Here is an 11,533-nt window from a genome sequence, read left to right as displayed (position 1 = left end):
ATTGGAAGAACGACACATAATACGTGAAAAAACAAATCTTTTCGTCTTTTCAGTCGACACAATTGTTGAAATTGACGTCAGTCTGCTGCTATTGTTAAGCATCTTCGTCCGTTTGAAAGAACACGAAGAATTTACGATAGAAAGAGAAAAATTAACCGTCGATGGACACCTAACGAAATGCATCCTAACCCGCGTGATTTCTACTTCCTCGGAAGAGGGAAAATCCGAGAAAAGAAGGAAAATAGGTAGGCGCTTGGACGATATCATCTCCTCTTTATCCGTGACTCGCTTCTTCCTCTTAGCGACCTCTGCTTACCTTAGACATGCAATGTACACACTTTTACCTCCGGCGCACCTTCACCGCACCTTCCAGCTACGCTAATCTCTCGCAGATCTCCCGCGGAATCTCATTAGAAATTCATAACCGTCGACCCCCTACACCCGCTTCTCGGAAGCGGACGGGGGAAAAAAGCCATGATACGAAAGAAATAAGCAGGCAAAGTACATTAAAAATTAATTACTTTGCTGATGGAAGCTAGAAGTGCCTAGCGAGCGAGCGAGCTTCTACGCCCTTCTCTCCCGGAGCCGAGGCCGAAGCTTAGGCGAAGCCGAAAAAAAAGAATTCCTTTTGTATTTTGCGTTTGGCCGTCGGAAGGGGGTAACGTCGGCACCCTCCTCGAAATTTCATCCTACGATCCGTGATAGGTCTGGTGATAGTCCGGTGGTAGAAAAGTCCTTCCCGATGACGCTTCTTTAAAACTGAAAATGGTTGCTCGTTCGAGTCGGTTAATCTCGTTGCGAGCCAGAGCCGCAAATCACTCCGCTCCGAGGTTCGCTAGGAAAGTTAGTCTCTCTCTCTCTCTCTCTCTCTCCGTCGGTGCCTACCTACTTATTTTAATATCACCTTATTACCTCTAAACCAGGGTAAATAGATAAATAGATTTCGCGGAAAGGCCTCGATCGGATTTGCCGAGCAGCGGCAAGGGACGCTTAAAGTCTCGCGAGGTAAAAGATAGAAAAATAAAATAGAAGTAGAAATACCGCTGGAAGGATATGCAACGGAGGAGAAAGATTTCCTCCTCGTTTCTACGTTTATCCCTCGCGTCCATCGTCCTTCCTAGCAAGCGCCACGGCGAACCGTAGTAATTAACTCCTTAACGAAGTAAACACGACGCCATCTTAATTCACGCTATCCCTCTCTCCGGATGGACGCTAAGTAAAATACACCTGCGCGCGCGTTCCCTAATCTCTCGACTCGAAGAAAAGTCGAAAAGAAGATTGGCCGTTATGTCATCGAGCAAGAGGGAAAGTCTATTCTAATGGCGCGTAGGTAAGGTAAGGTAAGTCGGACGCGTCGCGACTCGAACCCATCCAACATAATTCGAGGGCAGGAGCGGGATGAGGTAACGCGATCCGAGTTGCATCACAGGCGTGGATCGCATCGCAGCCACGTGAGAGAGCAGATGCACTCGGTCGTTTCTTTGCTCGCTCGCGAGCGAGCCAGGTCGAAGGGGCCCCCGGGTCGCACGATCCTGCTTGATCTTTGCGCTCGTGCTTGCCATCTCTCCTTACCGGCGCTTACCCACGAACATCATTCCATATGATATCTTTTCGATCGAGATATCGCCTTCTCCGTCCTTTTTCTTTTCCTTTCCTCCTCCGATCGCGTATTGCAAATACAAATTTACGAGCTCGCGCGGCAGGTGAACGATGCTGCGACGCGTCGGGGAGCTGGACCAAAATTTATCTTCATAGAAATTATATACGAATCTCTCCTATGCGAACAATTGTCTTCGATCGAAATGGGAGAAAGGAAAAAAGCTCCGTCCCTTATTCCTTCTTCGTCTCCCGATCGTCCTCGGGGGGGGGGGGCTGGGGGGCACGAGGGAAATATTCGTAAGAATTAAAGCGCCGGGAATTAACATTCCTTCGGAGTTAAGAGGGAAGCGAGATACGGAGAAGGAGAAGGTGGTTGGTTCCGACTCCGAGGGGGTTGCCATCGGCCGGAGGGAGGGTATCGGAGGTGCGTGCATGCCATCCTTGCGAACGAAACAACGGGAGCATTACCACCCCTCCTTTATCTCCGTCACCTCCTCACCTCTCGAAACTCTTCTCTCTTCTTCTCTCGTTCTTCTCTCGTTCTTCTTCGTCTTCGGTCTCCTTCCCCACCTCCTCCTTCTTTTACCTCCTACACGTTCGAATGCGCGCGCCCGCGAAGAGACTCCAACACGGAGAAAGAGACGCGCGTATCATACGTATACGATCTTCGTCTCTATCCATTTCCTTGCCTTACTTCTTTCTCTTTCCCCTTTTCTTTCTTTCTCTCTCTCTTGTTTCCGATTCCAGCGACCCCTTCTTTTCGTATACACGACGACGACTACGACGACGACGACGACGACGACGACGACTACGACTACGACGACGAGGGAGGGCGAAACTCGGCTTTCACAGGAGGGGAAGAAGCTGTCTTATTCTTTCCACTCATTAAGGCGGATCGATGTGCGACGGTGGATACGACGAGGGCGAGGGGCGAAGAGTTTGCCGACCATCGAGGGAACGAAGGCTGCCTCGAGGAAGGTGGAGGCGAACCAGGCACGGCATGACATATCGTGTACCCACTCACCCTTCGTCTTTATCACCCTCCACCCTCTCGTGACTGTCATGATCTCGTTCTTATAGAAAATCGGTTCGGTACGTTGGTAGTACGTAGGCGCGTCTCTCGACACGAATATCCGAAAAGCCGAGACAAAAATGCGATTTTTCCCGTCTTTTTTCTTTGCATCTTTGTATCCATCGAGATTGGAAGAAAGTTTCCTCGATCGATACCTCGTGTAGGTGAGAACAAGAGAGAGAGAGAGAGAGAGAGAGAGAGAGAAAGAGGACCCGAGCGAGTAGCTTTTCGCTATTCGCGTAAACGAAGTAAATACGTTTACGTTAAAGGGTTGCACGCGCGGCAACATGTGTCTCCGATCCAACGTAGGAGGTCGTGAGTCGTGACGTGGAAAGAGAAAGCGCGAAAGAGAATGGTACTCTCGGTGGAGTGAGAAAACGACCACGTGCTCAGCCACGTGGTGGCCGAGGCACCCTCTCGAGAGAGCCTCGACCCCTCTACCATACGACGCCACCTCCGACGCCACCTCCGACGCCGGCTCCGACGCGCGCTGGCACCTGCAGCACCTCGGCGGCCCCCCGAGGAAAATCGCCCGCGTCTCGTTCGGGCCTCTGCCGCGTTCATCGCGCGCCGACGCCAGCTGACCACGTAGTGGACCATACCACGCCAATAAAATCTCCGAGCCGCTTGTCCACCCCCACTACTTCCTCCCTCTTCATCTTTCTATTTCTCTCTCGCGCCAACTTTCTTTCCCCCTTCCTACTTTTTCCTATCGCTCCCTCTTTTCGCTCCCCGTCTCTTTCCCTCCCGAGAGATCCACGTTGCGACCACCGGTCACCACGTGGACGAAACTACCTCCCGTTTGCGATCTTCCAAAGGGGGACACGTGGCAGACCTTTGCGTCAGCTGATCGCTGCGTCGCGAACGCTCTTCTTTTTGTTATTTTCTATCCGTGTAGGGGTGCTTTCGGTACGAATAAATTTTGCAATGGGGGAAAAAATAAATGGCTATTCGACGATCGCGGAAAGTTTGCGCATTATTATTAGTAGAGAAATGCGCGGCGAGGCGAGGCGAGGCGAGGCGAGGCGAAGCGAGGCAAAGAAAGGCTCGGCTAGGGTAAAGAGAGGAGAGGAAAGGCTTCGCCGTTGCAACGTTGACGCCTGCTGCACCGACGAAGACGGCGGCAGTGACGAACTCGAAACTCCGAGAGAGAGTTAGAGCGTGCACGTACGGAAAACACGCGGTCTCTTTTCCCCCTGTATCAGCTTTCTCGTGCATGTCCCCGCAGACACGCACGTACGTAGGTAGGTAGAGTAGGTATATAGCACACGTAACTAAGGTCGTCTGCACGGATGCCTATATGTAGATTGCAGAAGAACCACGCCCTCTCTCACTGAGTTTTCCTCCGTCCCCGACGTCGGTGTTGCCTCCACTACCATTTCCACTTCCTCCTCGAGCTCTACCTCCTCCACCTCCTCCGCTTTCTCATCCATCCCCAACCCCTAATGACGCAAGCAAAGCAAAACAAAGAAAGGTTTATATACCGGAGGAGCCGCGCTTCTTCCGTCCCTCTCGGTGCTCTCTCTCGCCTTCTTCGGCAGCGGTGGGTACCTCTCTCCTTCTCGATCTCCGTCTTTCCCGCTTTACCGGCCCTCCTCCTCCTCCTCCTCCTCCACGTCCTCTCTTTTCAGCCGACCGTCTCTCTCTCTCTCTCTCTCTTTCCACCGCGCGAACTCGTCTTTCTCTCTTTTCTCTCTCTCGTGCCGTCTCTCTTTCTCCCTCTCGGTCGAGCTCACTCGCTCACATGCGCGCAAATGAAATCGATTAAAATGCTGGGCGCAACTTCTAGGCAGAGCCGCTCTACCCCCGACCATCGCTTCTTCCCTTTCCGTCCTCTCATCCCCTCGACAGCCCACCTTCGGCCCCCTCAACCCTCTTCCGACACAAACTCTCCCACTCCTTTGCCGTAAGAAACCGAGAAAACCCTTACGTACGTTTCTACCAGCCGCTTCACCACCTACCACCTACCACCTACCACCTACCACCTAGCACTCTACTACTTTGCCGGTGGTGGTGGTGGTGCCGGTACCGGTGGTGCCGGTCTCGGTTCCGGTCCCGTTGCCGCTACACACGAGACGATAGCCAACAGATAGCAACGTATACGGTGCCGGTCGGCACTGCTGGCACTGCTGGCACTGCTACCACCGAAACGCGCGTCCCTACCGCATTCTCAAATTCTTCTAAATCGTCTAATGCTTTTCCGCTATTCAAAATAAAAACTATTATTGCCAACGCTTTCCACCGGTAATATATTTTACCGGCTCGCGCTTTTCGGGATAAAGCAAAAAGCGTAGAGGCGCGCGAGGCCTTTCGAAGAAAAAGAAACACGCCAAAAGTAAGGGAAAAGAAAAAAGTAGATCGAAGGTTAGCCGAAGGAGGAAAAGAAAAGGAAAAAGACGAGCTTTGCCGGCGAAGGCTCCTTCGGGAGGGCGAGAGAACGTCGTGGATGAGGGTGGTGGAGGGAAAATAAGAGGGTGGCGCGAGAGTAGGTAGGGTAGCTAAGACGACCGTCTCCAAGTAATTATAAAATGCAATCAATACTTTACATATTTTTCGCGCAAGCCAGAGGTTTACCATTCTCGATCCCCTACAACTTTTTTCCAGCCTCCTTTCTTCCGACGCGATAAACGCGCGACAGATGGGCTAGACGCGAACGATCGCGAGCTTTCCAAATTTTGCCGCTTTAAATTGCCTTTCTTCCAATTTCAACAGAAGAAGATCGCACCCGCGAAACGCGTTATACGTATCAACAAATGTAAGGAAAAAATATGGGCGAAGAAAATTCATTCCTTTGGTCCGACGACGCGTGAACAAAAAATACATTCTTATTCATTCTTTTGTTCTTTCTCTCTCTCTCTCTCTCTCTCTCGTCCTAAATCTTTTCATCGATATTTCAGCGACAAAGATTATCGATACTTGAAACGTTAACCCTAGAATATCGGTTGAAAACTTTCTAGGTACTCGCATCAAGGGATAGAGTGAGAGTGAGAGTGAGAGGGAGAGGGAGAGGAAGAGGGCGAGGGAGAGAACGAGGAAGAGGGCGAGGAAGGAGGGTAGGCGAAAGAGCGAGGGAGCGAGAAAGAGAAAGGGAAAGGAACGATGACAATAGTATTCCCTTCGTAAAGTAACTTATACTTGTTCGCGAAAAGTTTTCCGAATCCTTTACAACCGACGACGGGCTCGATAAGATTTACGATCCATACGATCGTATCGTACGTACGTATACTTGCCAAACGATCCAACGAACGTAATCTAACATATGTATATGAAACTAATGCGAAGAATATTTATCTAACGACGATAACATCGAGATCAATTCGATTGATATATTTTCGATGAAACGTCTATCTACGAAAGGTTTTATCCAGCAAACTAAAGATGAGAGAGAGAGAGAGAGAGAGAGATCAAGAAAGTGTAGGCTATCATGTAATATTAATTAATCGACGTAATACTCGAGCAGAAAGGGGAATGAGAAAAAACGGAGGACTCGAGCTTGGTGGGGCCCTCGAGCGCGCTTACCCATTCGATTAATAGCCAAACGCTACCCTACCTTCCACCACCCTTTTCCCACCCACCCGCGAAAGTAAGTAGTGAGTGAGCGGCATTCAAGGGTTGGTGACTGTACGCCGGGGTGGGTGGTGCAGAAGGGAGAAGGAGTGCTGCTGCCGGTGGTTGTTCCAACGAGAAGCAAAGGAAGCACGGAGTCGGGGGACCAAGAGAAAAAGAGAAAAAGGGTGGGAGAGAAAAAAGATGAAGAGGAGTTGCGCGCGAGCGGGCTTGACGGTGAAGGGTGGTGGAGTGGGTACCGAGGGTACGGCCAGATTTTAACGATTCCTCTGCCGCGGAGTCTTAAGAGAAAGAATGGCGGGGATGGGTGAAATGAGAGGGCAGGGTCGGGGCTTCGCGGGGGTGTTCGGCTTGCTGTGTGGGTGGGCAGAGGACGGCGTGGAAAGAAGCTCGAGAAGGTTTGGGGAAAGCGAAGGAAAAGACGACGAGGACGACGTGGACGAGGTGGAGGAGAACGACTACGACGACGACGACGACGTTGCTACTACTACTACTACTACTACTACTACTACCACTACTACGACGACGACGACGACGAGTGGATGGAGGAAAGAAGGGGATCGCGCGGTGGTCGACGCGGGGCTGAAGAGAGGGGCGCGAAGGACGCGAAATGAAGAAATTCTATCTACATTTCCAACCCTTCATGCAGCGTCTTACCCCCTTCGCGTTTCTACCCTCTCCTCGGGCACCCTCTGGCACCTCAGCTCCTCTCACCTATCCCTTCTTTTCTCTTTCTTCCGGCAGCGTTTCTTCGTCTCCTTCTTCCGCTTCTTCTTCTGGCGTTTCGTTCCTTCCACTACCAGGACAGTACCGAGCATAGGAAACCACCCTACGAACGGTTGTCTTCTTCCCGCGCGTACGGTGTCCCCTCAATCCGCACCGCACCACGAGCAACCATCCCCTTGAGACAATACGACCACCTCTTTCTCTACCTTCTCATCTACCTCTTCCTCCACCCCCACCTCTTACTACTTCTACTACTTTTCCTCCACCTCCGCTTCTTCTTCTTCTTCTTCTTCTTCTTCTACGTGTTCTTCTTCTTCTTCTTCTTCTTCTTCTTCTTCTCCGTATTCTTCGCTTCCTCCTTGAAGCAACTTCCACTTGTTCATCTCGCTCCAACCCCTTGAAAAGCGGCATTGCTAGCTACCACCATTACCATCGCGACTAACACCAAGTACGGTAGGGTTGCTGCGCCGCATTTCTTTCTTCCGTTTCAACCCCCTGCGTCGTTCCTTCTCTCTCGCGCGTCCTACCACTTCTTTCCCTTTTCTTAAATACAAAAGCGAAAATTTTGCTTATTAGAATATTTCCAGGAGGCTGCGCCACCCACTTCTCTTCCTCCTTTTTCTCATTTTTTGTTCTCCTCTCTTCTCTCCCAAGAGATATCTCAGCGACTATCACCGACCGTCGCTGACTATGCGAGACTTTAATCGTTATATGTTACGAGGTGCCGAAAATGTGAAAACGATCGACGACGTTCCGTGGCACGCGGATATGGTACAATGGTCGGCACGCAACGTGGTCCGGCCAAAACTAAAGAGAAGGAATATTTTTGTAAGAAAAAGGGGGAAAAGAAAAATAAGGGAAAGAATATCGGAATATTCGCGTGGAAGGATACGGTAGGGAGTTTGGAGCGCGATCTAAGATACCGAATCTGTGGAGCTTCTGGGGAGGCTGTTGTTGAAAGAGAGAGGGGGAGACTGTAACAAACAATGGGAAGGTAGTCTTGGCGGACAATAGCTCGTGTGGAACAAACACATCTCACCCGTTCACCGTTTCTCGCCCTCTCCATCCTCCGAGTCGGTACGCTACCACCCACCCTGTCCCTTGCACACAAGCCGCACCACTACCATCACCATCACCACCACCACCACCACCAGCACCACCAGCACCAGCACTATCACCGTGAGAGTACATTTTCCTCTGGACTCGACGATACTTGTATGTTTTTAAGCTGCAAAAGCACCGATACGTCCCTAGATACGGCTTAGAGAAGCAAACCGTTGTCGAAAAAGAAATGAGTTCGTCATACAATGCGACTTGATTTTTCTATGTTAAACAAAGAGTTAATTGTTGGAGAGTATAAAGAACCAGACCAAAGGTACCACCGCGACGCTTCGCAACCTGAAAATCTTTCAAAAGATTTATTCTACTGAGATACTATAATAAGACGTGCATACATACATACGCGCATACCACGTATTTACTACGTATTTACTACGTATTTATTTACGTTCAACGGTAGCGAACTTTTTGTCGAAATATTTTTGAAAGACTACAAAAGTTTGTACTACATTTCCTTTTTTTTCAATAAATTTCCCGTTTGTTTACGAGTCATATGGATTTTAACAGAGGATCGTAGGATCTTTTCTATCGATACTCGATCCTCCTCGACGTTCTTTAAACTTTCCAACGATCCTTTGGAACGAGCGCGAATCGATCGTTGGTTACGTTGCGAAGAAGATCTACGGAAACTTGTACGGCTCGTCGCCGTAATCGATCGGCGGCAAATGTCTTATCGTCTTTTCAAACTTTTACTCCGACGGGAAATGCATGCGTGTAAATTCCGAATGGTTCGATCTAGATGAGTTTCGACGTGGACGGAGAATAGACCGATATCGATAACAAAGGCGACCTTGACTATGCTGCCAGTTGACGTTTTCGTCGAAGGGCTCGCGAGGTTGGCGAGAAAAGGGGGTAGAAACTTGGTTGGCAAAAGGGAGTCGGGGGTACGGAGGACGAAATGAGGGTTCCTGAGTTTTTGCCAGGCGATCAATAAAAGTCTCTGTGCTCTCCTCTTATACTTGTCGTATAACGAAGTAGGCTGGTGGCAGCCCTGTAAGGGTTTGGGTACGTGGCCCGGTGCGTGCATTAATTCCACCTCCGCCACCTCTCTCTCTCTCTCTCTCGCTCGCTTCCTTTCTTTCTTTCTTTCTTTCTTTCTTTCTTCCTTCCTTTTTCTCTCTCTCGCTCCGTCTCCCCCTCTTCCCCACTCATTGTCCCTCTCTCTGGCAGCGCATAGCGTTAAAACCACCCTGCTTCGTCTTTTCTCCTTCTTCTCGTTTCTTCTTCGGCTTCTCCTGCTCGCGCTTTCTCCTCTTCTTCCGCTTCTGCTTCTCTACTCTGTTTTCTCTCTTTTTCTCTCTTTTTCTCTCTTTTTCTCTCTTTTTCTTTCTTTGTCTTATTTTCGACTCGTTCCATCGAGGAGCATCCTTTTTCCTCTAGGCCGTCGTACGCTATCATTTTCTCTCCGCGTTTTCTCGTCTCAACTTATCAGCGCTCGACGCCTATAAGAGCCACACGCAGTCGGTTACCGAGAATACAACAACGATGAAAGTTGCTTGATTCGTTACCCTAATCGAGAGAGAGAGAGAGATAGAGAGAGGAGAAGGCTTCTTCCCAAGGAACTAAGAAGGAATTGGGCTGTGTTTCAAGAATACTCGGCGTACATACTATATTCCTTTCGTACCGTTTCTTTGTTTCGTTTCATCCCGACATACTCCCTCTCTCTCTCTCTCTCTCTCTCTCTCTTTTTCTCTCTCGCTCTCTCGCTCGCTCGCTCGTCTTTGCTATTCACTGCAACATCTCTTATTTCCTTTGCGTTTCCACGTACACATAGGTACTTTTCCTTGCTCGGCTTTTCTATCGCCCGCCCTACCATTCGGTCATTGCGTTTAACGTAAAAAATGCTCGCTTTCGAATTCGGTTTTGTTGATCCAAGCTTATGTAAATACATTATCTTAATTAGAAAAATGTTGAGACTAGAGGAAAAGCGCTTCAGTTCTTTATATTCTGCATTTTCGCTAAGCTGACATGCACTATTTCGACATAGTCGGGACGAAGTTTCCGCGAGGTAGCGAAACACGCACAATCATGCGACTGCTGGAGTTTCAAGTGGGACGAAGCTTCGAGAAAAGAGTCGTATGATAAGATAAAGCAACTAAGCAGTCGAGTCGTCGTCGAGTAGTCGAGTCTTTTACGTGTACGGATACGTTCTTTAAAAGAGAGTAATTAAATATCGTCTAGCGTATCTTTCGAAAGACAAATTTGCAAAGAATACCGTCTTTAAGAAAACAAAATCTATCGTCGTCCTTCCAAAAGGGGTAGGAGATATCCAGGAACATTTCATTTCTTCTCCTTTTCTATCCGCGATGATTTTTTTTATCAAAATATATAAAGATTCCGCATCATCCTTCGAAAGTTTCTATTGTCGTCGAATACGGGAAGATGTAAAGAAGAGGGTGACACTAGTCTTCGTAGCTCTCACCTAGCAACGTTTTCTTAATCATCATTCGTCTATCTCTCGATATTAGAGAAGAGAAAAAGTGGGGTGGCTGAACACGAGGGGGTTACCAAGCGTCGAGAAAGAACTGGGTAGGGGAATAGAAGTATGTAAAAGTAGTAGTAGTAGTAGTAGTAGTAGTAAAAGAGAAGGAGTAAAGGAAGGTGGCGTTGGAAGGAGTAGGACCGAGGGGCAACAAGGAGGGACAGAGGGCAAGAGCGCGTAAAGAGAAAAGAGCGAAAGGTGGAGGTGGCGGACGGGAGAGAGGGGCTGATGGAGAATCAGCCCGAGAAGAACGAGAATGACGGCGCGAGGGGGAGGAGAGGAGAGGAGAGGAGAGGCGAGGGCGAGGGTGAGGGTGAGGGGCACCAAGCCGCGGCGCTCCTTACTCCGCCCAGCATCCAAGATGGCGTTGGCGCGGCTCTCCTCGTCATTAAAATCAATAATTAAAAAATACATCCGTGGGCACCTTCGCTTTTCTAGCGCCTCGTGACGCGTGCTCGGGCGCCACCCGAGCGTCACGGCGTCGGCAGCGCCGACGACGACGACGACGACGACGACGACGACGACGACAACGCCATCCATTTGCGCTACGATCCTCGTGCGCGCGAACCAAAACTTCCCCGAACGTACACGAATACTTCCAATTAGTTAACGTTACGGCCTACAGACCTGTTTCATTGCCTATTCGTATATCTGTCGTTACATTCTCGAGCGACGAATGAAAAAATATATTTATGAAAAATCTTATGGCCTTCGACACAAAGACATGTGTTTCTCGACAAAAAGAGAAACGTGATTGATGACCGACCCTATAGCCTTTACAAGGCTATGAATGAAAATCCTTGAAACTACCATCATTTCATCTATTATATGTATTTCATCTATTATATGTACATATATGTATATATATGTATAGAAAAGTTAAGTCCGCTAGGTGTCCGTCCGAGTATTCACATGTCCATCGGCATGAATAAACTTTTCCTGCTGAGAATAATTAAGATAAAGAGAAA

At 49.2% G+C, this 11,533-nt stretch overlaps 1 long non-coding RNA gene across 1 annotated transcript; it reads right to left on the bottom strand.

Moving 5' to 3' along the window:
- Window positions 1-7,299: 7,299 nt before the first annotated feature.
- Window positions 7,300-8,080, bottom strand: LOC122523652. The gene is made up of 2 exons (XR_006305343.1): window positions 8,004-8,080; window positions 7,300-7,507 (listed from the first exon to the last, which is right to left on the bottom strand). It is a non-coding gene; the product is annotated as an uncharacterized LOC122523652 (long non-coding RNA).
- Between the last annotated feature and the right edge of the window lie 3,453 nt (window positions 8,081-11,533).

The sequence above is a fragment of the Polistes fuscatus genome, unplaced genomic scaffold (assembly GCF_010416935.1).
Source record: "Polistes fuscatus isolate 324 unplaced genomic scaffold, CU_Pfus_HIC Scaffold6, whole genome shotgun sequence".
Lineage (NCBI taxonomy): Eukaryota > Metazoa > Arthropoda > Insecta > Hymenoptera > Vespidae > Polistes > Polistes fuscatus.
The sequence above is the reverse complement of the archived record's forward strand: the minus strand, read 5'-3'. Positions and strand labels throughout refer to the sequence as shown.